The following is a 23,056-nucleotide window of genomic DNA, read 5'->3' on the forward strand; positions in this document are numbered from 1 at the left end:
GCACACACACATACCCAGAGCAGTGGGCAGCCATGCTAACAGCGCCTGGGTAGCAGTTGCAAGTGAGATGCCTCACTCAAGGGCATCTCAGCCCAAGGCTGTCCCATATTAACCTAACCTGCATGTCTTTGGATTGTGGGGGAAACCGGAGGAAACCCACACAGACAGAACATGGAAACTCCACACAGAAAGGCCCTTGCCAGCCGCTGGGTTCGAACCCAGAACCTTCTTGTTGTGAGGCAACCGTGCTAACCACTACACCACTGTGCCACCCAATGGTGACAGCTTACCCTAACCCTACCCAGGACTGAGACAGGAGACTGCTTGGGAAAACCATATTCTGGCGTGAGAGGGACTTTGAGTTTGACATGGATGGAGACTCGAGTACTGCAGCCTTGCAAAAAAATAGCACTTGTAGAACATGAAAACATTTTGAATATAGATAAGTTCTCATTATGTAATTAGTATAAAACAATTAGAATTAAATCAACCTGCTTTTAGACATTTTCATTTCTTGAAATCCATCCATAACTGCTTATCCTGTCCTGGGTTGCAGCAAGCTGGAGCCTATCCCAGCTGACTATGGGCAAGAGGTGGAGTACACCCTGGACAAGTCACCAGGTCATCACAGGGCTGATGCATAGAGACAAACAACCATTCACACTCACATTCACACCTACGGTCAATTTAGAACCACCAGTTAACCTAATCTGCATGTCTTTGGACTGTGGGGGAAACCGGAGCACCCGGAGGAAACCCACGGAGACACAGGGAGAACATGCAAACTCCACACAGAAAGGCCCACGTCAGCCACTGGGCTTGAACCCAGAACCTTCTGGCTATGAGGCAACAGTGCTAACCACTACACCGCTGTGCTGCTCATTTCTTAAAATGTATTTGCAAATAAAATAATACAAAAGGGAATCGATTTTGTTTAGAGACAAATACAACCCCAATTCCAAAAAAGTTGGGACAAAGTACAAATTGTAAATAAAAACGGAATGCAATAATTTACAAATCTCAAAAACTGATATTGTATTCACAATAGAACATAGACAACGTATCAAATGTCGAAAGTGAGACATTTTGAAATTTCATGCCAAATATTGGCTCATTTGAAATTTCATGACAGCAACACATCTCAAAAAAGTTGGGACAGGGGCAATAAGAGGCTGGAAAAGTTAAAGGTACAAAAAAGGAACAGCTGGAGGACCAAATTGCAACTCATTAGGTCAATTGGCAATAGGTCATTAACATGACTGGGTATAAAAAGAGCATCTTGGAGTGGCAGCGGCTCTCAGAAGTAAAGATGGGAAGAGGATCACCAATCCCTCTAATTCTGCGCCGACAAATAGTGGAGCAATATCAGAAACAAGTTCGACAGTGTAAAATTGCAAAGAGTTTGAACATATCATCATCTACAGTGCATAATATCATCAAAAGATTCAGAGAATCTGGAAGAATCTCTGTGCGTAAGGGTCAAGGCCGGAAAACCATACTGGGTGCCCGTCATCTTTGGGCCCTTAGACGGCTCTGCATCACATACAGGCATGCTTCTGTATTGGAAATCACAAAATGGGCTCAGGAATATTTCCAGAGAACATTATCTGTGAACACAATTCACTGTGCCATCCGCTGTTGCCAGCTAAAACTCTATAGTTCAAAGAAGAAGCCGTATCTAAACACGATCCAGAAGCGCAGACGTCTTGTCTGGGCCAAGGCTCATTTAAAATGGGCTGTGGCAAAGTGGAAAACTGTTCTGTGGTCAGACGAATCAAAATTTGAAGTTCTTGATGGAAATCAGGGACACCGTGTCATTCGGACTAAAGAGGAGAAGGACGACCCAAGTTGTTATCAGCGCTCAGTTCAGAAGCCTGCATCTCTGATGGTATGGGGTTGCATTAGTGCATGTGGCATGGGCAGCTTACACATCTGGAAAGACACCATCAATGCTGAAAGGTATATCCAGGTTCTAGAGGAACATATGCTCCCATCCAGACGACATCTCTTTCAGGGAAGACCTTGCATTTTCCAACATGACAATGCCAAACCACATACTGCATCAATTACAGCATCATGGCTGCGTAGAAGAAGGGTCCGGGTACTGAACTGGCCAGCCTGCAGTCCAGATCTTTCACCCATAGAAAACATTTGGCGCATCATAAAACGGAAGATACGACAAAAAAGACCTAAGACAGTTGAGCAACTAAAATCCTACATTAGACAAGAATGGGTTAACATTCCTATCCCTAAACTTGAGCAACTTGTCTCCTCAGTCCCCAGACGTTTACAGACTGTTGTTAAGAGAAAAGGGGATGTCTCACAGTGGTAAACATGGCCTTGTCCCAACTTTTTTGAGATGTGTTGTTGTCATGAAATTTAAAATCACCTAATTTTTCTCTTTAAACGATACATTTTCTCAGTTTAAACATTTGATATGTCATCTATGTTCTATTCTGAATAAAATATGGAATTTTGAAACTTCCACATCATTGCATTCTGTTTTTATTTACAATTTGTACTTTATCTCAACTTTTTTTGGAATCGGGGTTGTAGATCATCACACAGTTATAATATGATTCAGATTCAATCGAATCTCCACTTTTTGTAGTGCAAATATTGTATTCAGGAGCAGCAGCTTGTGATTGAAGGTTTTGTCAGAGCAGGATGACTTAAACAGTCTTGAGGCTATAATACATGGTTCATGCTAAAGGCTACAATCTACATCACATCTACAAACTTGTTATGAGTGGGTTTTTTTTATGAGTTCATTCAGCTTTGATACAGCTTCCCTTCAAATCGTTAATTTAATTAACAGCGTTGCCAGGTTTCATCAAAATTCCATCCAAACTACACTACAGAATGCACACAGCAGACCAGAACATCTCCAAAAATGGGAATTTTGAAAAAATATTTTTCTCAGCCATTTCATGGGAAACAAGGTGACCATACTACACTCATTTCTGATGTCTGGGAAATATCCACTCCAAAATCTGTCTTTTCCTCTCCCAATCTTTACAATACAACTGACAATGGAAATGGTTCTGTACATCATAGACACACTACATGCACTTAAACATTGCCTTTAATTTATTATATTCAATTGCAATTATTTGCTTTCAAAAAATAAAAAGAGCTTGGGGGTCACAGTAAGACCAAAGACAGGAGGCTGAACTGGAGGTAGCAGAGCAGAAGATGTTGAGATTCTCATTGGGAGTGAGAGACAAGATAAGAAATGAGAATATTAGAGGGACAGCATATGTAGGACATCTTGGAGACAAGGTGAGAGAGGTGAGATTGAGATGGTTTGGACACGTACAGAGGAGACATGCAGGGAATACTGGGAAAAGAATGCTGGAGATGGAGTTGCCAGGCAGAAGGAAAAGAGGAAGACCAAAGATAAGATTTATGGATGTGGTGAAGGAGGACATGAGGACAGTTGGTGTGACAGAAGAAGATACGTTATCCACTGTGACAACCCCTCACAGGAATGGTCAAAAGAAGAAGAAAGTTACAGAGTCTTTCAATCTAGCCCAATCTGGCAACCCAGTCATTAATTGTCCTGTCTGCTACTCCTCCTCCAAGCATGGGTTATCCTTCCACAGTGGGCTTCTATTAATGCTTGGTGCAGTTCCCATTTTGACCACTAGGTGCAATAATATCTCTATGGAGGCTAAGTGGGGCAGTACACACGCTGCCCCATGATTGCATAACATCTAAAAAAAGTGAAGAACTCAAAAGAACCTGATCAAAATCAATTAGCGACATTATTTTAAACAAAGGGTCACTCAAAAGGGATAATCAGCATTTCAGTTGAATTTAAAATGTATGGCGTTTGAAAGAAGATTAACATTTGGTGAATAGCTGACATATATTTTTCCCCACCTGCCCCAATGGACAAGCTGCCACTGACTGTATTGCATGTTATTTATCATAAATAATGCAAAAGGATATGTTTTTATGTACAGACGACCTGCGAATGTGATACTTGTAATGATATTTTACTAATATGACCTAATACAATTATTAAATTGGCAGTGTGACCTCATGGTTCTTAAAGCTTCAGAAAATCATGACATGGGCCGAATACAGCATGTGCAGCATGAGTGTGGTGTGACACTGCATGTCTTTTTCTTCTATCCATCCTTCTTTCTCAATCATTTCATTCCAGACACAACATTAATAAAAGATCAAAGTTGAGAGCGGCTCTTGATCCTCAATGGGTTCTTTTTGTGCATGTGAGCTGTAATTACAAACACTGCATGATAAAATGATTATTAATACTAAAGGAGGCTGGAAATGGGAACAATTTGAATGAAATGGCTTCTTTCCGAGGCTCATTTCATGCTTTGGCTCCTTTTAGGATTCATGTTACACAAAAGGCACATGTGTCCTCGTGTTCAGTAATGTAATATTCCACTTTCACACACAGCATCACATCTCCCAAGGAAAGGAGGCGATTAAACTGCAGCTTCATAACTGTGGATTTTATTCAAATGGAAAATGCTTAAAACCTAAGAAATTGGAAGTAAAAATGAGTTAAAGTCAGACAAAAAAATAATTTGAATATAGATTTTTTTTGTTAGTAGTTAAGGATATAAATAATATTTATCATAATTTAACATTATTATTTTACATTATTTCCTCATTCGGCCAATAGGCGATGAACTTATGTCATCATGTGTTGTCTGTCGTCCTTCATCCGTCATCTGGCCGGCCGTCCATCCACATTTCACGAAAATCACTTCTCTCTCAATTCTTCATCGATTTTTATTTTTTTGGCAGGAAGGTAGGTCTGCCGGGGGTGCACGTAGCTTCTACCTAAATTTGCATAATTGCAATTAATAATGAAGATACAGAGTAATTAAACCCTAACCAGCAGTTTCCACACAAATCACTTCTTCTCCCTCAGTTCTTCACTGAATTTGATTCTTTTTGGCAGGAAGGTAGGGGTACCTAGGGTGCATATCAGTGGCGGCTGGTAGTCTTTCAAACAGGGGAGGCTGGTCGGTTACGATATTTCCAGATTTTAAAAGAAAAAACACATCACTTTTGCCCATACTCTTGCCTCTGATCTGGCTGATTGTTGGCAGGGTCACAAACTGTGAAATAACAGGTTCTTTTGGCCCATTAGCCTACTGTCCAATATACATGTTGGTGGTGTTGGGGGGGGGGGGGGGGTATATTTTAGCATTTTATATTTTAAAATTGTGGCATGTTGTTTAAAAATTGATCATTATTGAAAGCAGCTCTTTGTCAGGAACCTCAGCAGTAACAGCAGAGTGTTCTGGAATAGGCACAAGCACTGACCTTGGGGAGCCAAACATAGAGCTGGGTGCCACACATTTCATTCAATGACACTTTCCCTATATTTTACTTATTTTGACTGAGAAATGTTTTATTGACAATTCTGATAACCCTTCACTTTTAATCCAGGTCTGTAGTGTGAAATGTTCTCGGCTGTGTTTTTGTTTAAAAATGTTTTCCAAATTGTAGCTGTGTTTAATTCATATGCAGAAAAATATATATTCCAATATAATATACTCAGCATAAACATTTTTAAATAGATTCTATATTTTTGGTCCATCCATGACATATTACTAAAGTAACCTATTTACTGTTGTTGATGTGGGTCACTTGCTGTTAGCCTATTCACTTTCTCATACCAGGAGAGCTGAAAGGAACGAGTATTATTCCCTACCTTTTTCACCATGTCAATTTGAGGCGTTGGTCTACCCTGCTCTTTAATTTTTATTTTTTCCTCGAAAGGAAGACTGGCAAATGGCTTCGCCAAAATTAAATCAGCAATGCTTGGCATCCGTGCGCAGCTTTCTTGCTAGCTGACTAGCCCCCTCAAGTTCAAGTTCAGTCACTCAAATAAACGAAATTTCTGGAACTAAGATAGCAAACTTGACAACACTATATTTACACTTTATTTACAATGAAAATATATACAAACTAAAAAAGCTGGTAGAAACCGTATGTAATGAATGAAATTGAAATGTAAGCTGATCTCTTACAATACACCACAGCACTTGCGAATCCGCATGGGACTGAACTGAAATTCACCGCTGCCTGTCTATATTTGAAACGAGCTGTCAGTCAAAGAAAATATCCGTCCGCTTTCACCAATCACCAGTCTCCTCGCGGAAAGCTTTGCCATGTCCCTCCCACTGTGAGGCTGGGAGTCTGTGGGGTGGGCGTTTTCGCAGTATTTGTCCAATAACCGTCTTGCATTTTGAGATTGAAAAGTGCATAGCTCCCAAATGCCATTGAAGTCCACTGAGGCTGGGAGTCCGTGGGACTCCGTGGGCGGGCGTTTTCGCAGTATTTGTCCAATAATCATCTTGCATTTTGAGATTGAAAAGCGCATAGCTCCCAAATGCCATTGAAGTCCACTGAGGCTGGGCTGCATCGCGTTGTCACGAGGGGGAAAAACTCACGCACACATTAGGCGAACTGGGGAAAGTTATAACGGAATGATTTCGCACTGTAGTTGGGTTGAGCACATATATTTCTATGATTCTGGATCTGAAATAGCAATGTTATAAGGTTGGCTATAACATAAGCCTAGCGCAATTCATCCTACACGATGTTCGTCATTTTTAGAGGAGGCTGAGCCTCCCTCGTTGTCTTAGAGCAATCGCCCGTGGTGCATATCCTCCTTGGAACCAAGAAGAAAATGTGTCTCTCAATTTCTCTTTTGTTGTGATTTCCTTACTAGGAATTTCCCAGCAACCCTCCTAGTCACATGACATATCATTGGAAAGCCCATGATGTACTCTTTACAGCACACCAGGATTCAAGTGAATAGCTTGAAAGAGTAAGAGGGTGTACACGTAAAACAAATATCAACTACAGAGGACACAAGTCTATGGGTTGGTTCTCAAGAGGATATAACTTCTACCCAGATTTGCTTCATTACAATTATTAATGAAGTTATGGACTAATTAAGCCTTAATGAGCAGTTCAACAAAAATCACTTCTTCTTGGTCAATTCCTTGCCATTTTGGATTCTTTCTGGCAAATAGGTAGGTATTCCTAGGGTGGATATAGCTTCTATACAGTAGGGCAAAAAAGTATTTAGTCAGCCACCAATTGTGCAAGTTCTCCCACTTAAAAAGATGAGAGAGACCTGTAATTTTCATCATAGGTACACTTCAACTATGAGCGACAGAATGGGAGGAAAGAATCCAGGAAATCACATTGTAGAATTTTTAATGAATTAATTGGTAAATTCCTCGGTAAAATAAGTATTTGGTCACCTACAAACAAGCAAGATTTCTGGCTCTCACAGACCTGTAACTTCTTCTTCTTTAAGAGGCTCCTCTGTCCTCCACTCGTTCCCTGTATTAATGGCACCTGTTTGAACTTGTTATCAGTATAAAAGACACCTGTCCACAACCTCAAACAGTCACACTCCAAACTCCACTATGGCCAAGACCAAAGAGCTGTCAAAGGACACCAGAAACAAAATTGTAGACCTGCACCAGGCTGGGAAGACTGAATCTGCAATAGGTAAGCAGCTTGGTGTGAAGAAATCAACTGTGGGAGCAATTATTAGAAAATGGAAGACATACAAGACCACTGATAATCTCCCTCGATCTGGGGCTCCATGCAAGATCTCACCCCGTGGGGTCAAAATGATCACAAGAACGGTGAGCAAAAATCCCAGAACCACACGGGGGGACCTAGTGAATGACCTGCAGAGAGCTGGGACCAAAGTAACAAAGGCTACCATCAGTAACACACTACTCAAATCCTGCAGTGCCAGACGTGTCCCCCTGCTTAAGCCAGTACATGTCCAGGCCCGTCTGAAGTTTGCTAGAGAGCATTTGGATGATCCAGAAGAGGATTGGGAGAATGTCATATGGTCAGATGAAACCAAAATAGAACTTTTTGGTAAAAACTCAACTTGTGTTTGGAGGAGAAAGAATGCTGAGTTGCATCCAAAGAACACCATACCTACTGTGAAGCATGGGGGTGGAAACATCATGCTTTGGGGCTGTTTTTCTGCAAAGGGACCAGGATGACTGATCCATGTAAAGGAAAGAATGAATGGGGCCATGTATCGTGAGATTTTGAGTGAAAACCTCCTTCCATCAGCAAGGGCATTGAAGATGAAATGTGGCTGGGTCTTTCAGCATGACAATGATTCCAAACACACCACCCGGGTAACGAAGGAGTGGCTTCGTAAGAAGCATTTCAAGGTCCTGGAGTGGCCTAGCCAGTCTCCAAATCTCAACCCTATAGAAAATCTTTGGAGGGAGTTGAAAGTCCGTGTTGCCCAGCGACAGCCCCAAAACATCACTGCTCTAGAGGAGATCTGCATGGAGGAATGGGCCAAGCAACAGTGTGTGAAAACCTTGTGAAGACTTACAGAAAACGTTTGACCTCTGTCATTGTCAACAAAGGGTATATAACAAAGTATTGAGATGAACTTTTGTTATTGACCAAATACTTATTTTCCACCATAATTTGCAAATAAATTCTTTAAAAATCAGACAATGTGATTTTCTGGATCTTTTTTTTTCTCATTTTGTCTCTCATAGTTGAGGTATACCTATGATAAATTACAGGCCTCTCTCATCTTTTTAAGTGGGAGAACTTGCACAATTGGTGACTGACTAAATAATTTTTTGCCCCACTGTATATAGCCTGTATGTAGCTTGCAACATTTATTGCATAAGGTGGCCCACTTTAGATCGTTCCTTCTGGACTAGATGGGGCCAGAGTGAGCTACGCCATCACTGACGGTCTCGTTATAATTATTAAATCATACATAGACAATGGAACACATGTTCTTTAGACCTGTGTGGAATGGCCACTTTGAGTATTTCAGAAAACTGCTGGGATTTTCACACACAACAGTCTTGAGAATTTACACAGAATGGTGCGAGAAAGAAACAAACAAGCAAACAAAACAAAATCCAGAAAGTAGTGGTTCTGCAGGCGAAAACAGCTGGTTGGTGAGAAGGATCAGAGAATGGTTCCAGCTGATAGGAAGGCTATGGTAACACAAATAATCACACTTTCACCACAACCGTGATGAGCTGAAAAGCATCTCAGAAAACACAATGTGTCCAACCATGAGGTGGATGAGCTCCAAGAGCAGAAGAGCACATCAGGTTCCTCTCCTGTCAGACTCGCAACTGTCAGACTGGACTGGAAATTCACCAGATAATGTTTTTACAATCTTCACCTACTGATATTTCATGTGAACATTAACCAAAGCGCTTGACCTGGATCTGCATGATTTTATGTACTGTTTAAAATGTAATCTGATTGGCTGATTGGATCATTTGCATGAGTATGTGTGTTCCTATTAAAGTGGCCAGTGAGTGTATTTCCCTGTAGAACCAAACACACACTGTAGGGACCTTGCAAATTTCCAAGTCATTACACTATGTGTACCATAAAAAATAATCAAAGCCAAGCAGATTTCACCAACATATTATATTTACAACATAACACTAAGTATGCATTTGAACCGCTCAGTGTTAAAGATCATAATTTTGTCATTTGCTCATGATAGTGTTCTGCTGTCCTCTGTGACTCGCAGTATTAAGTCTTAGTGATGATTCTGCTTTGTTTGCATGTGATTAAATGAAACCTTGAGTTTTACAGTCCATCAGATTTTTCTCAGACACTCATTCAACCACGGACTGCATTACCACACGTGAGCTTTGATTCCTTCCTCTCAACAAAATATTATGTTATTTAGGAATATTCCTATAAATCACTTTGTCATTTATGCATCCATTTTTATCTGGGGACATGACTGATTTAAATTGAAAGCGGTTTTATAAATAAATACATTACAGTGCTGGAGATGTTAAAACAGGTCTTTTTCTTCCCCTCAGTAGTTTGGCACACCTATAACTCATGGTGTGTGTCAGGCTGGGTGAGTTATGGTGCTCGCTGCATGTTCAAATAGCTTGCACTGTGTGTCCTTGTCCATTTACCATTAAACTCCATCGGCCATTTTCACTGGACAGTGTATTTGCATTTCATGTAGATTGAACTTCAGTGATTGTCAGTGAATGACAGAACTGCCTGCAGTGTAGGATTCATTATTGTCGTGAATTTTGTGTTATATGAATGAGAAAGATGGGACAGAAAGATTAGTGTGAAAATGCGTTTTATTGAAGAGGACTTGTGGACTAGTTAGTGAACAAGTTTCAGTGGTGGAGATCTGTTTGGGTGGTGATAGAGTAGGCTGGTTGGAGTTGGAATGAAGATGTAAAATGCAGCATCTTCTCCAATGTCACTCAGTTTCATCCTTATGTCCAAGATGTTGACAGTGAAACTTCACCTTGACTCAGGACAGAGATGACGAGATGAAGACATCTTTTATCCACAATATCAAAAATAGGCCATGAACATGGTGTGTGTGTGTGTGTGTGTGTGTGTGTGTGTGTGTGAGTGAGTGAGTGAGAGAGAGAGAGAGAGAGAGAGAGAGAGAGAGAGCCTCGACATGACTTCAGGGCCCTGCTGGATCCTCTAGCTGTTTCTTTCACAACTGATTTGGGGACACTGGGACACGGTGGCCTTATTCTCAGCAGACAGTGCTGCTTCCAGGCCGAGCACTGAATGTAGCGTGTCTGATGTAGACACAGGGCAAAGGCCGGGAGACACCCACACCAATTGGCACTAATTAGGGCTAGCCAGGGTTTCGGCCACGTTCATGTCAGGAATACTGATTCTAGCCGAGTGTTGAGACACTGCTGCTGTCACCATGGGCTCTACCAGACACACATACACACACACTCACAGGCTTAATATAAAACCAGCTTCTGCTGTACATTGGAACATACATAAGTGCTAAAGATAAAGGAAAACTCTGTATTTTTAACTGTAGTGTTAGAATTTGCACTTGGCTTTCACACACGGTTTACACTATAAACTCTGATTAGATTGTATTGTTCATTCTTGTGAGTGTGTCAAAGTGTGTACATGATGCCCGGTGATCCAAGGTGTATTTCTCTTCTCGTGCCCAGTCTTCCCAGGATAAACTCACAGAATATAAATAAATACATGATAAGGTTGAATGTTTGTGGACACCTAACCATCACACTCAGACTTTTGCCACAAAATCTGAAGCACACAATTGTATAGAATGTCTCTGTATGCTGTAATATGTCCAAACCTGTTCCACCAGGACAATGATGATGTTTCTGTACACAAAGCGAGCTCTATGAAGATATGGTATGTGGAGTGAAGAACTCGAGTGTCCTGCACAGAGCCCTGACTGAACTCAACCCCACTGAACACCTTTGGGATGAACTGGAACTGGAGCCTCAACATCCCAACAACAGTGTCTGATCTCACTAATGCTCTTGCAGCTGAACTGAATGAACACAAATCCACACAGCCACAACCCAAAGTCTAGTGGAAAGTCTTCCCAGGAGAGAAGAGAACAGAAGAGAAGAGTTGAGCTCATTATAACAGTAAAGGAGAATAAATTTGGAATGAGACATTCAACAAGGACATATGGGTGTGATGGCCAGGGGTGCACATACTTTTGCAAACGTAAAGTTGACTCTGCATGAATTTATTCAAAATGAACAAAATGTCACATTACTCATCAGTTTGTCAAAATTTACCTGAAAGATTCATATGAGACACAAAGGCAGGAACGTATTTTTGTATTTCTGAAAATTTAAACCCAAATTGCATCAGCGATCATAGTTACAGTGAACACAATTACATTACATTACATAACATTACATGGCATTTAGCAGAAGCTCTTATCCAGAGCAATGTACAACGAGTGCAAAAGTCAAGTACACGAAGTGCTGAACTTCTAGACAAGGAAGTTCTAGTGCCAACTGAATAAGTGACAGCAATACCTAGTGTAATATGCTGTTGAAATACCAAATACTCAAACAGCCAAGGAAAAAACCAACCATATAAAAGTATAATTAAATAGAGAACTCAAAACAGCTAACCCCAGACTAGACCATATACAGCCTGGGTTGATATAGACTGAAACGCATTTACACAGTATGCAGGGAAGAAGGGGAGAGGTGCAGCCTGAAGAGGTGAGTCTTCAGGCTGTGCTCGAAGGTCATCAGGGAGTCAGCAGTTCTGACCTGGAAGGTCATTCCACCAACAGGGAACCAAGACAGACTAGTCTTGAGCGGGCTAGTCAGGAGCAGAGAAAATGACCAGTAGCAGCAGACTGTAGGGATCTGGCTGGCATGTAGGGGTGGATCAGACTCTGGAGGTATGTTGGCCCTAGCCCCTTGACAGCCTGGTAAGCTAGCACCAATGTCTTAAATTTGATGGTGAGCTGTGATAGGTAGCCAGTGTATGTTGACAAGCAGATGGGTGACATGGGAAGAATTAGGGAGGTTGTAGACCAGGTGGACTGCAGTGTTCTGGATGAGCTGCAGGGGTCTGATGGCAGAAGCTGGAAGGCCAGCAAGGAGAGAGTTGCAGTAGTCCAAGCAGGAGAGGATCAGCACTTGGACCAGAGGCTGAATAGAGTGGGTGGTAAGAAAAGGGCGGATCCTTCGGATGTTGTAGAGGAGGAATCTACATGTCTGGGTCATTGCAGCAATGTTCACAGAAGAGAAAAGTTTGTTTTTGAACACAACCCCTAGGTACTTCTCACTGGGTGAAGGAGACCTAGAGATGTCCCACAGGGAGATAACAATGCCCAGGGGTGGAGAGGATGGAGCAGAAATGTAGATTACCTCTGTCTTGCCTGGGTTGAGCTTCAAGTGATGGTTGTCCATCCATCTCTGGATGTCACGCAGGTAAGCAGAGATGCGAGCAGAGATCTGTGTGTCAGAAGGAGGAAAAGAGAGAAACAGTTGGGTGTCATCAGCATAGCAGTGGTAAGATAGACCATGAGCAGAAATAACTGGGCCAATAGACTGAGTGTAAAAGGAGAAGAGAAACGGGCCAAGGACTGAACCTTGAGGGACACCGGTGGTAAGTGGACATGGTGCTGATACAGTACCAGACCAGGTAACCTGGAAGGAGCGATCAGAGAGGTAGGACTTGAACCAGTCTAGGGCTGTCCCACAGATCCCCAGAGCTGATAGGGATGACAGGAGGATGGGGTGATCAACGGTGTCAAATGCAGCAGAAAGATCAAGGAGAATCAGGGCCGAGAAGAGGGAGGCAGCAGGTGCTGCATGAAGTGCCTCACTGACAGAGAGAAGTGCAGTCTAGGTTGAGTGTCTGGCTTGGAAGCTGGACTGGTGAGGATCCAGGAGGTTGTTCTGTGAGAGAAAAGAGGAGAGTTGGTAAGCAACAGCACATTTAGGTGTCTTTGACAGGAAGGGGAGAAGAGAAACAGGGCAGTTACTCTGGATGACAGAGGGGTCTAAGGTGGGGTTTTTTCAGCAGAGAGGTGATGTGGGCCTGTTTGAAGTGACCCATTTGAAATTATTCAATCATTCCACAGGTATGAGTTACAGATAATACACCCACTTTGTCCCTCTCTGTCTGTCTTCACCCTGCTGAAAACATAAAATTCTTGCTTTTCATTCAGCTCCACTTTCACCTCATGAATCTATCAGATGCCTCCAATATCTCTGATGATCAAGGTGCCACTTTTTCCCATCTCACTTGACCTCCACATGCATCTCTCAGCTTGCTACTTCAGAATCTCTTCTCCAGCTCCTAATCCTCAGATTCCTGCTTCCTCTCCCTGGAAGTCTCCCAGTCCCTGGTGCCAACCAATCACAGCTGTTTATGGGATTAGCCTGCCTCCAATCACACCCACCGTTGGAAAAAAGAACATGATGTGAGCCTCAGTGGTGAGACAGTCAGGGTGGGCCACCTGATATAGATCTGACCATTTAAAGGTGGTGTACTGAGAGCCTGAAGACAGGATGTGTATGAATTGAAGCAGACAGAGACACAAGAGTGAGTGAGTGTTTATGTCCATCAGAGTTCTCAAGGAGTTCCATGACTACAAGTGTGAACTGCTGGAGATGGAATTATTTTTGATGAGATTGGCGATGAAGCTGATTTGAAAAGTAAAGATGGAAATCAGTGGAAACACTGCAAGCCTCATGGATTAATTTTTTAGTAGAGTTGTGAGCCAATGACTTCATATGCCACAATGATGTAAAAAATTTCCCCCAGATTTACAAACACTGATTTTCTTCATTCTCACATGTGCACGCAACAGCTGATTTGCATTTATTGACACCCACAAAACTCCATAAAAGGTAAAGCTGATAGAGAGCTGAAAGCACAAAACAAGGACAAAATGGTGAGAGAAAAGGGATTTCTCAGGTGTTGGGGGAACACAGCACATACTGCAGATTAAGACATACCAGATCAGTCCAGGCTCTAAAGTGTTGCACACAGCATTAAAGGAAGATGCCATGGCAAAAAAAAAAAAAAAAGGCCAAACAAACAAACAACTGAACCATTGAGGCACAACGTCTTTTAATACAGTTGCATTTATTTGGTCCTAATTAAAAAACTAGTCTTATTTTTCTTAATGGATGTTTTATGTTCACATGCTTTCTTCCATTTTTAATAGATTTTTAATTAATCCCATTAATTTTAAATGACTGGGTTTCATAAACTTTGCTGTGTATTGAAATCAATCAATCAATCAATCAATCAATCAATCAATCAATCAATCAATCAATCAATCAATCAATAAGCTATTTGAGCTGGTCAGGGTAATCCATGATTTGAAGCCAAACAGTTAAGGTTTACATTATTGAGTCTCCTTATATGTACATTTATAAAAACTCAGGAGTTCTTATAGGATACAAAAGGGTTTTTTTTTTCTGAACTAACAGGATGAATAAAGTATTTCTTGTGTAAATGCTCCTACAAATGATTTATGAATAAATTCATTATTAAATATATAGTTTGATAAATGAGGCCCATTATTACTAAATTAATGACTAAATGTTAGCAATAAGGGCGGCACGGTGGTGTAGTGGTTAGCGCTGTCATCTCACAGCAAGAAGGTTCTGGGTTTGAGCCCAGGGGCTGACGGGGGCCTGTCTGTGTGGAGTTTGCATGTTCTCCCTGTGTCTGCATGGATTTCCTCCGGGTGCTCCGGTTTCCCCCACAGTCCAAAGACATGCAGGTTATGTTAACTGGTGGCTCTAAATTGACCATAGGTTTGAATGTGAGTGTGAATGATTGTTTGTCTCTATGTGTCAGCCCTGCGATGATTTGGCAACTTGTCCAGGGTGTACCCCGCCTCTCGCCAATAGAGGATGTGCAGTCACGTGACCCGTCCGTGTTTACTCCGCCATATTGGACGGCTTCAGGATTGTTTACCTTCCGCAAGCGTAATGGATCCAGGGAGTAATCCCCAAGAAAATTCGGAAAATACCCCATCTATATTGCATGGTAACTTGTCTAAGTTTGTTCAGCATCTTGAAGGTGACGTGAGGCAGCGTTACGTGAAAAAGTGTTCCAGGTTGGGGATTGCAGATCCGTACAACTTGCCGCAATCCTTGTTCAGGGAAATTCGGAGCTGCGGTGCCAGCGATTTGCCCGTTCTGGCCTACCATGACATTTACAATTTTCTTGTTAATCGTGAATCGTGTTACACTGGCAAAGCCCGCAAAGCTTACAAGAGCCTGGAAGCTTATAAATATTTTGTTGCGGGATGGGTATCCCAACTATACCTCTGGAAGGTTCCGAAGAAGAATGTCTACTTGATAACCTCACGGGTAAGTGGCATTAAGACGTTTATCATAAAGAGACTATGCAGGACGTTTTATCGTAAGAATGTTCGAAATCTAAACTTAGTTCCAGATAATAACAGGGTTGTAAATATGTATGTTTTTGTCTGAAAAAAAAATCACAAATCACCGCTATCTTTATCTGTGCAGAATTATTATTCAATATCAGATATAATTGTATAGGGGTCGTCGATATGTCCAGCTTCTATATTCAAACAAATTTAAAAAAAAATTTCTTGCACCTCTATGTGCCTAAAATAACATACATATTCTTTTTCAGTACTTTACACAATCTCATCTCATCTCATTATCTGTAGCCGCTTTATCCTGTTCTACAGGGTCGCAGGCAAGCTGGAGCCTATCCCAGCTGACTACAGGCGAAAGGCGGGGTACACCCTGGACAAGTCACCAGGTCATCACAGGGCTGACACATAGACACAGACAACCATTCACACTCACATTCACACCTACGGTCAATTTAGAGTCACCAGTTAACCTAACCTGCATGTCTTTGGACTGTGGGGGAAACCGGAGCACCCGGAGGAAACCCACGCGGACACGGGGAGAACATGCAAACTCCGCACAGAAAGGCCCTCGCCGGCCACGGGGCTCGAACCCAGACCTTCTTGCTGTGAGGCGACAGCGCTAACCACTACACCACCGTGCCGCCCACTTTACACAATCTGATAGGAAAAACTTCATAAACAAGTTATGCATTTGTATACATATTTTATTTTGCGCGTCTCTCCTCGTCTGCGGGGAATCTATAAAATGACAGGCCCTCCTTTTGGCCCTGTCTATTGGTACAACCAAATGCTGAACAAGATATAACCATTCTCGAAAGATCTACTCCCAACACACTTGATAATTAGAACGGGTTCGTCTAAGTTCTATGCGCAGCCATGCTGTCCAAGATGGCAGATAAACAAATATCACATGACCTCGTGACGTCACGTGCACACTCTCTATAGTCAGCTGGGATAGGCTCCAGCTTGCCTGTGACCCTGCACAGGATAAGCGGTTATGGATAATGGATGGATGTTAGCAATAGTCTTTAATCTGATGCTGGCTTCATTAGTGATCTTCGCGCAGCCCTTCTGAGGAAAAACAACAACAAGCCTGAGCTCTTTGTTATAATCTTTTTGTTTTCCTTTTGAAAGTTCAGACACTCTGATTATTTTCACATTGATGAACATTAATGTGTGTGATATTGAGGCCTGTTATTCTGGATTCCATTTTGCAGATTCCTTTGCTTTCCCACAAACCATTGTTGATGTTCATTTTTCTGTGGCGTGCCCATATTTACATCTGAGCCTGATCCAGCCAGCCTATTTTAGCACAGTGGCACCAAACACAGTGCTGTGGCAGTGGAAATCTTGCTCAGATTGGATTGCACAGAAGCGTCAACAGGAAGCAATCAATAAGGGAGCGGAAAGGAGAGCGTCATCCTTCATCAAGCCTTGATACTGTCCTCAAAGCCACTCACAGAGGAGAGGACAGGAGGCTAGCCACACGTCTTACTGATGCCATTCTCTCTTAAGTGCATGAGTGTGTGATATGTGGATCATTTTGATCACAGAAAACTACACAGAGCACACTCTCAGACAGATATACAGTTCACACAGTGTGTCAGGGATCGGGATGAGGAGGGGCAGAAAATAGTGGCATCCTCACTCTCTCTCATGCATGAGTGACCATCACAAGCAATTAGGTACTCATGCCAACAATGCCTTCAGACATGTTCAAGTATCCTGGCTTCCCCTTTCCTTCCTCATCATCACATGGCCAGAGCCAGCCGTCTGCCACTTGCTCTTTTCTTCCTCTTCCTCTCTCTCACTTCACATGTTCACTCATTTTTTTTTGTCTAAATGCTGACATGAACGCTTCTCTCAGGCAAAGCGTGCTCCCTTTCTTCCCTGTAAAGTGTGTCATTGTGCCCAACATTAGGACATACTGTATATCTTGAGGTGTTCATTATTCTAATATGAGCATTTGGTATGCATTATTGTCATGGCCGGATGTTAACTTGCTGATTCACGATATGTTGGAGTGGTGTTTTCTGTCCCAAAAATGGTACTCAGTGATACTTCAAGCTATTTCAAGTCAAGTCAAGTTTATTTGTATCGCGCGTTTAACAACAGACATTGTCGCAAAGCAGCTTTACAGAAAATTAAAGACTTTAAACATGAGCTAATTTTATTACTAATTTATCCCCAGTGAGCAAGCCTGTGGCGACGGTGGCAAGGAAAACTCCCTCAGACGACATGAGGAAGAAACCTCGAGAGGAACCAGACTCAAAAGGGAACCCATCCTCATTTGGGTGATAACAGATAGCGTGATTATAAATGACTCGCTTCTGTAACAGTGTCCTATAGAGTCACAAAGTATAACTGTGAAACCAGGAAATTCATTACAGTTTTAACATGAAGTCTGTTTTGTTGAAGTTATCAACGATTCATTGATGGAAACTTGAGTGCAAAACTGTTCATGACAACTGCAGTCCTAAAGTTAGCAAGTTGACTGTAGTCCTCAGACATAAATGTATTACTGAAATTGTCCAGAGCCATCTTCCAAGTGCAACTTTCAACTGTCCATATGGGGCCGTCCTCTACAGGAGCGATGTGATGAGACTCCAGCTATACGTAGGGCATCAGGATGGATCAGGTGAGTCTGAGGAGCAGAAGAGGTCAGCATCTCAGTCTCAGAATCAACATGTAACTCAGAGGGACAGACAGAGTGTGGGGGGGGGACACAGGTTGTTAGGTATGCCCACTGTCACTTAATGAGTAAGAATAGGATACTGTACATTTTGCACTGAGTGCAAGCAGGGACTCCGACAAAACTAACTATGACAGCATAACTAAAAGGGGACAGCCAGAAGGTAACACAGACATGAGGGAGCCCTGGGACATAACCCTAACCACTACACCGTCAACAAACTCGAGTGAGCAAGGGAGTGGGGGACTGACAACATCCATACATCCCAGTTTACCAAAACACTCTATGCCTGAGGACACTCCAGATCTACTCCTTTACCTAATAAAACAAAAGACTTGACTAAACAGATATGTTTTCAGCCTCGACTTAAACACTGAGACTGTGTCTGAGTCCCAAACACTACTTGGAAGGCTGTTCCATAACCGTGGGGCTTTGTGTTTGAACTCCTAGCACTCATGAGGTTTAAAATATCATAGCAATCATGTCCTTATTGTAACAGTATACACAAACTGAATGAAAGTAGGAGGCTACTTTATCAACATTCCTCCCAGACAGACCATGTGATCAGTAACGTTCAAAACCCTAGGTTGAAAAGATGACAGTTTATACATATAGTAACTGATTAGAGCATGATGACTCTATAGAGCTCTGACTGTGTTGTAGTCATCAGATGACAGACCTCTAGTGGACTGGGGCCGACTATGGTGTGTTGCAGGATCCTGATTTCCCTGTTACCTTTTTTTTTTCCTTTGCTCACTTTTGTTAACAACATATAAAAAAGATACATCCTGCTAATGTCACCAGCCCCTTAGGAGTTTAGCCCATAGTGGCAAAACTATAACTACCAGCTCATTATGAGCTCAGCTCTCGCAGCTGCCTGTCCTCCTTCTCTTTCCATCAGTCCCCTCTTTCATCCCCAAACAGAGATGCAGGGTGACAGCAGGGCAGAAAATGTGCCCTGTGTGCTTCCATAGGCCTGAGGAGCCCTTTCCAGCACCCACCTATCACTATAATCCTTTGTGAAGGGCCACTTTGCCAAGAGTATTAATTAGAGGTTGGGCTGTTGGGGAGCTGGTTTGTGTCAGCCTCAGCTCTCTGCCAGGTCACAGCTCCACTCCAATACAACAGTGAGGGCAGAAGTGCAGAGTGTATGTGCTCGTGTGTTGGTGTATGGATTGGGTTGCTGGATGGTTGAAGCTAGGATTTGTCCAAAAAAAATCCAGTACAGCACAAAAAAAAAAATCACAGAAATACATTTTATACCAATAAGACAGTTCCTATGTTGTGTTTTATAAGTATTGCACAGATAAGAAGATGATGTTAAATATTAATGATGTTAAATATTAGACTGCTGCCTCCGCGACCCGGTCCCGGATAAAGCGGAAGAAGACGAGACGAGACTGAATGTACTAAAATAACACATTCATTTAAATGTGATTTCCAGGAGCATTTCAAAATACTGACACACAAAAGCTTCAGGCTTTCTAACAATGCTTTTTTAAATAATTGAATGAAACAAAAGACGAGATTGTGGGTTTCTCTCACAACCGCATTTGTACATTCCATCATCATCATATCTTGTCACGATAGTGCTTTATCCAGGAGATGGCTGTGTCGGTGACTTCTCTTAGGTTCACATCAGAGCAGTGAGGACCTAGTGGACAGTGCTGTAAGATGTGGTCCATCGTCTGTTCTTCGCCGCAGGGACATCTTGCATCTGTCGCAATACCCCAACGTGCCAGGTTCTTCTTCGTTTTACCCACTTTACTCCTTGCCCGGTTCAATGTCACCCAGTCCTTGCGACTGAGAGAGCTTCCTGTTGGCAACTGCTCTTGATGTTCGGGAAGCGCTGCATTGAGATCGGCATCGTCTAGGTCTTTCCATTTTTCAAGACGGAAATTTGATGTCTGAGCAGGGTCGAGAGGTTCAGCGGTGACGAAGCTCTTGCGCGAGGCAAGACGGCGAGGTACTTCCTGGTGCTGGTGAAGTGGATGGTGCTCATGTACATTCCATGTGGGGTCACAAGCCCTGGTTTGGGATTCATATCCTCTTCAAAGCTTTTAAATGGTGTCTGTTGTATAATTCCCCCATGTTCATCCTGATATATCTGCTTGAACCATACACCTACAATTCTCAAAATGGGGTCTGGGAAGCACAGCCAGAGGGTCCACTGTCTTCTGATTGTCTCACATTGTTAGAAATCTTTGTATGGTAGAGGAACTGTAGATTAATGTTGTCTTGTCAGATTCATACAAATTGTAAAACTGAATTTTTGTACTAGTAAAATAGAAGCATGATCTCCATCTTTAATACTTGCTTTTCCCAGACTCGCATTCTTATTTACTCTCTCTCTCTCTCTCTCTCTCTCTCTCTCGTTCCAGCTGTTACAGTGCCTGAGGATCTCAATGCACAAGATAACCGTGTCAAGAAGTTAACCGGATTTCTCCCAGCTGTGGAAACCTGAGATAGAAATTGGGAAAGGTTTATGTGCTATCACATTAAGTTCGATGCTTGTCAATAGCAGTCGGGTGGAGGTGAGGCAGGTATGGATTTTTGAAAGGCCCACTGTCCAACTCTGCCTGTCATTAAATAGTGAACAGCTTTCAGTCTGTTGGAGCATGGGGAAAATTTAACCTGCTGACAAATAACATATTAAAAAAAATATACAGTATATCACAGAAAGAAACAGAGAAGGGCGAAGGATCAGCGTTGAAGTAGTATGTAGGTAAAGTGAAGGGTTGAGTTTTAATTCTGTATCACAGCTTTCATTATTAAACAGCTTTCAGTATTAAATTTGCATTTAGTAACACAGATGAGCTCTATCTTCATACAACCCTGATTCTAAAAATGTTGGGATGCTAGGTAAAACATAAATTAAAACAGAATTCAACAAAGACAAGCTGTTTAATGTTTAAACTGATAAACTTTATTGTTTTTTTGCAAATATACACTCATTCTGAATTTGATGCCTGCAACACATTCCAATAAAGTTGGGACACATCATTGGTGTTACATCACCAAAGATGGGACACATAAAGTTGGTGTTACATCACCTTTTCCTTTAACAACACTCTGTAAGTGCTTGGGAGCTGAGGACACTAATATAAAATTAGGTACTACCTAATAGCGGAGCTTCCATTCAAATGAAAACAAACATGCAACAGATGATGTACTTTGATGTGTTTCAATTTCAATTTTATCACGAGAAGATAAATTTCTCCAAACTCACATGTATATTATTATTTTTATTACTATAAACTACAGTGTGCTTTAGGGATTTATAGCAAAATGTCTCATCTCATCTCAGTATCTCTAGCCACTTTATCCTGTTCTACAGGGTCGCAGGCAAGCTGGAGCCTATCCCAGCTGACCACGGGCGAAAGGCGGGGTACACCCTGGACAAGTTGCCAGGTCATCACAGGGCTGACACATAGACACAGACAACCATTCACACTCACATTCACACCTATGGTCAATTTAGAGTCACCAGTTAACCTAACCTGCATGTCTTTGGACTGTAGGGGAAACCGGAGCACCCGGAGGAAATCCACGCGGACACGGGGAGAACATGCAAACTCCACACAGAAAGTCCCTCGCCGGCCACGGGGCTCGAACCCGGACCTTCTTGCTGTGAGGCGACAGTGCTAACCACTACACCACAACTCATCATTTCTATTAATTTATTTTTTACACGTTTTCTTTCTCTTTCAGCTTGTCGCTTTTCTTGTGAAAGATTTCTTTGCCTTTCTCTAGCTCTTTCACGTCTTCCTTCCTTTTCTTCCTCTGCCAAAACTCTCTCTTCCCGGTTTTGACTTCATCTTTTTCTCCTTGGTTAACTTGTTCTGACATCTTTTTAAAGTTTGTATTAAAGTTTGCAAAAATGATTATTATTTTGTTGCGCTGTTTGAATTGTTCTCGGTGGAAAAACCCGATAAATATGAAATTATCTGTAGACAAAAATAAGTTATGTAGGCGCACTCGTGCTTCTAGTTCTGGCCAAAATCAAACAGCCAATCAGAATCGCGAGTGGCACGGATGGCTGGACATACACGGCTGGGATCCCTGTGTGTCCATGAAAAATCAACTTGATGAGTTACCATATTTTCTTAAGTATGGAGCTCCGCTATTACTAAAGCCTTCAAAATGAAATTCGTTCCCATTCTTGCTTAATATACAACTACAGTTGCTCAGCAGTTTGGGATCTATGTTGTTATATTTTGTGCTTCATAATGCACCACACATTTTCAATAGGAGGCAGGCAGGCCAGTTTAGCCCCTGCACTCTTTTACTATGAAGCCACACTGTTGTAACACAAAAACAATGTGACCTGGCAACGTCTTGCTGTAATAAACAGGGACGTCCCTGAAAAAAGACGTCGTCTGGATGGAAGCATGTTGCTCCAGATCCTGTATGAACCTTTCAGCATTAATGGAGCCTTCACAAATGTGCAAGTTACCCCTGCCATGGGTACTAACACACCCCCATACCCATACCTTCACAGATCCTGGATTTTCAGCTTTGTGCTGCTCGCAATCTGGATGGTCCTTTTCCTCTTTAGTCCAGAGGACAAAATGTCTATGAGTTCCAAAAGCAATTTGAAATGTGGACTTGTCAGACCACAGCACACTTTTCCACTTTGTATCAGTCCGTCTCAG

This window comes from Neoarius graeffei, chromosome 11 (assembly GCF_027579695.1).
Source record: "Neoarius graeffei isolate fNeoGra1 chromosome 11, fNeoGra1.pri, whole genome shotgun sequence".
NCBI classification, from domain to species: Eukaryota; Metazoa; Chordata; class Actinopteri; order Siluriformes; family Ariidae; genus Neoarius; species Neoarius graeffei.